The following is a 4593-nucleotide window of genomic DNA, read 5'->3' on the forward strand; positions in this document are numbered from 1 at the left end:
AATTATATTTGACGAGACTCAAACCTAAATATTCAAAAATTAAAATTTCTACCTTAATCAACTCATTAACAATGCACACAAAATTTTAATTTCGAGTGAAAATGGATAAATTTCATATACTGCAATATTGATAAATGCAATGATGTATGACACAATATCTAAATACAATGAATACGATCCACACTTTTAACGAACATATTATATTTGCATGTGTTTATAATAATTTGTATAGTGGTATATGGTTAATACAAAAGACGGCAAACAAAGATTTTAGCCACTTAAAATTAAGAAATTACATTTTACTCTTTTCAATTAATATTTTAATAGAAAATATTTTTAATCCTTTAAAAATTATAATTTTATCTTTTATCTTCTAGCACAAAATTTTTGGCATAGTTTCATGTGATGGTCATATTTATATATATAAAACTGAATTAACTTGTAACTTTTTTTGTTGAGACTAATTTTTCTAACATTGACAAATTATATAAATTAGATTGTTTAACAACCCTTAGGTGGGTGACAAAAAGAGTCTTAAAACAAAATATATATGATCAAATTTCTAAGAAAAACAATATTTTTAAAGATAATATTTTCTTTTTCTAAGGCAATTCTTGTAAGAGATCTTGATTCTTTTAGAAGAACTATAATATGTAAAAATTTAAACGACATAATTATGTCTCACGTATGTTCTATTTTGAATTATTTTTACAAGGTTAAACTTGTTTTCAAAAATTAAATAATTGAGTGGTGTCGACACTAAACTTAATAAAAAATTATATGTAATATAGATAAAATAATATGTGAAAATTTTTGTTTGATCCATAATGCACATTAGGGAGGGATGAGATAAACAAAATTTTAAACCTCGATCTTTAGAGTGCTAACAAGGGCTATTTTCCAAGATAAATTAGGAAATTTAGATTGTAGATCAAATTTTGAAAAATTAAAATATTTATAAAAGTCATAAATTTATGCATAATATCAACCCATGATAAATAAAGCTAAATATGGTTAGATGTAAGACTATTACAAAACTATTGAAGTTATTTATAAAATTGTGATTGCAAGGTTGATAGTATACTTTTTGCAAATACGTTCTTATATTGTGTCTATCATTTGAATGATAATTTGTAATCTTAGTTCTCAGTAAATGATCGGCTAGAAGGTATTAAAACTAAACTCAATTTTTCGAATTGGTTTGTATCTTGCTTTCCTATTCACTCTTTTTCTTGTTATTCTTTTTTTTTTTTACTTCACTAGTAGGCTTTCTTTTAAATTATTTTTCAAAAGGCAACATATAATTAGAAATTTTCATTCATCAAAATAAAATTACCTTAGTTCTTTTTGAAGTAATAAGAAGGCAATATGTCAAACACAATATGAACACAAACACGATATTCACACTAGCAACAGCGATTTCTAAATAAAACTATTAAATTTTTAATCAATATTCAAGAATTCAAAATTATAAAGACAATCCACATAAATTTTCAAGGATTTGCATTAATCAACTTCTAAAATTATTACCCGTTAATATGTTGGGAATCTCATACAAATCAATATTCTAAAACAATTTGATCAATAAAAATTGAATCTTGGATAAAATTTCATCTATCACAAGAAATACTATAATCTTGATTTTTAGAAATTAATCAATAAAGCTTGAAAAAATTGTTATCAAATTAGGGAGATCTACAGAAAAGTATTAAAAGATTTATCACTTATCTTGTAAAAGTTCTAAAAATAAAACCACGAGAGTTAAGTGAGATAATAAGGGTTTTTCTTACATTAATCAGTGGTCGAGGATTTGATCATTTTCTTGGGTATGGAACAGCTTTAAAACTTATGGCCAACGTCTACCCTCTTAATGGGTCTATAGAACGCGAAGGATTAATTACTAGGATCGCTCAAGTGGATACATTGGGAAATACTAGAAATACAGTAAATTTTAAAAAAAAATTTGATGATATAATTTTTAAAATTTTTATGAGATTAATTTACCAATAATATAAATTAAAATATTTTTTATAAATAATTTTTTTCACTTTTTTCTTTGTGAGGTCAATCTTATACGTGACTCTGTCATTTTGTGTGTGTGTGTGTTGTTGCCAACATTTTTTCATAATTAAAACATATTTAGCCAATAAGCTTAAGGAATTGAGATACCAAGTTTCAATCTCATTATACATAAAAACGATAATTTGCTTAATATTTATACTGGTTAATTTATTTAACATTTAATTATATTGACTATATAATAAAAGAAATTGTTAAGAAAACTATATAAGTTGATGTAAAGCTATCGCTTTACAATATCATCGAGGATATCTTTTATTTCCTTGGAGGAGTCATGACTTTTTACTATAAAAATATTATTTTCCATTGATTGTAATTTTGTTTTTCCAACAATCTTTTTATCCAGTGATAAGAATATTATGTTATGAGCATGAAAATTTAAAACTAATCTCAAGTATCACATTCTTTTTTAAAATTATTAAAAAATTATCTATTTATTCTTTTCTTATTCTATAAGAGTCAGTATTTGGTAAGCAAAATTAAAATAAATATAATGTCATATTTAGCCTTTTATGCTTGTCTTCTTTTCTTTCTTTTTTTTGTCAATTTGGTCTTCATTTTTATTTTTAGTTAAATTTGACCGATAATCTTTTTAAAAAGTCAAATTTAACCATTAACTTTTGAAAAAAGTCTAAATGATATTTTTAACAATAAAACTAACTAAAATGTTAAACTTTTAAACACGATAGCATGACAATTCACATTATTTCATGCTAATTTTTTAATTTTATGAACTTTTATATATTTTAAATTTCATTTCTTTCATTTTTTATTTTTGAATTATTTGTAGGCGTGACATAAAAATAAATGGTGTTATATTAACATGTTGTGCATATTAATTGTCATGTGAGTTGCCACATCATCAACATTAAAAATAATGTTTTATTTATCATTTTATTTAAAAATTAAATAAATTGACTCTTTTAAAAAATTAATGATCAAGTTTAACTGATCAAATTGATAAAAAATATAAATCTAAAGATTAAATTTTTCATTATGCAAAATAAAATAAATTTTCGATGCATTTGCCCTTAAAATTATGAACATTATAAATCTCCATGTACTATAAATTTAGCTGACTTTTACTTATATTAGCTCACTGCTTCGCGCCTTGGCCGACCAACTAAATTTAGATCATTATTTTCCTTTATCAGCTACATCTTCTTTTTAGAAATTAAAGTGCTTTTTTTAATAAAAAAAATTGCAACTTGTGGTTCTTGTTATCTCATATATGCAAGTTGCATTAGAATAATTAATACGTTTGCGCATTATTTCATCACCTTTCGATCTTGTATTAATTAAGCAATATTCCAATATTAAGAACATGAATGATTGGACCTCACCCTCTCCAGCTAGCTACTCCCCCTATATTTTGGGAGCCATCACAACCAAATCTCTATTTGCCCCAATTTGACTTCCATGTCAGGTTGGCGAATAACCCATTTTGTCTGCGAGGAAAAAAAAAAAGAGAATTTAAAAAAAAATTAAAAATAAGTGACTTCAAAAAAATGAATTTGAATTAATTTTTAAAAAAAATACAGTCAATTAAAACTAGGACAAAAGGATTATTCATAAATAAATGCAACCCTTCTCCCTTGCTGAAGGCTATTTTAGCCATTCAATCGGTTTTTTTATCATCTTTTCTAGGGATATGTTAAATTATTCATTTCTTAACATTCTTCAGAAAGAGATGTATGTGCTTGATTATTTTCGATTTCGGAGGCGTTAACTCCAAAATTTAGATAGCTTCAATGGGATCTAAGTTATTTGTTTAGATTAATAAATTAATATAATTAATTTAAATTAATATGATTACTTATTTGAAAGTAAGAAATTACCTCCAAATTATTATTATTATTTTGCATTGAACAATTAATGAAACCATATATTTTTAAAGCTTAATATGTTTGATCATACAAAGAAACAATTGGTATATCAGATAATAACGGTTTTTGGCCAAAAGCATGAACATAACAACGTGCTTCTCATATTATCTTTTTATACAACTTGTCCTTTTCTTTAATTTATTTTTTAAAAACTTGACGTGACTATCAACTAATGGTACGTACAAATATTGGACCACAAAATCTTTATTTTACTCCCAAATTTCACCCAAATAATAATGAACATATGATAATATCCAGCAAAATGCACGCACGCAGGTAAGGAAAAAGGGAAGCAAGTCAAGTTGAGACAATTTTTATTCACGGGTAGTGTGGGAGTGAATCAACAAAATTTGGTTAGGACCGTCCTGCATTAATTTATCAACAAATTTTGGTTAGGTCAAACCGCATTGAGACGTCGTTTTGTAACCCACCTTGTATCCCTCTTGTCACCTGCTCGGTTGGAGGCCTAACATCTTCTTTTTCAGAGATTAATATAATTAAATTAATACTAATTTTAATTTTCTTACCAAATAAATATTAAAAAACAAGCAAATGGGGTGGATAAGAAATAATGCCTATTTTTAAATAATGCCTAGTTTTTTTAGTAGATTTGAGATAGATTTTTATT

Source organism: Gossypium raimondii, chromosome 5 (genome assembly GCF_025698545.1).
Source record: "Gossypium raimondii isolate GPD5lz chromosome 5, ASM2569854v1, whole genome shotgun sequence".
NCBI classification, from domain to species: Eukaryota; Viridiplantae; Streptophyta; class Magnoliopsida; order Malvales; family Malvaceae; genus Gossypium; species Gossypium raimondii.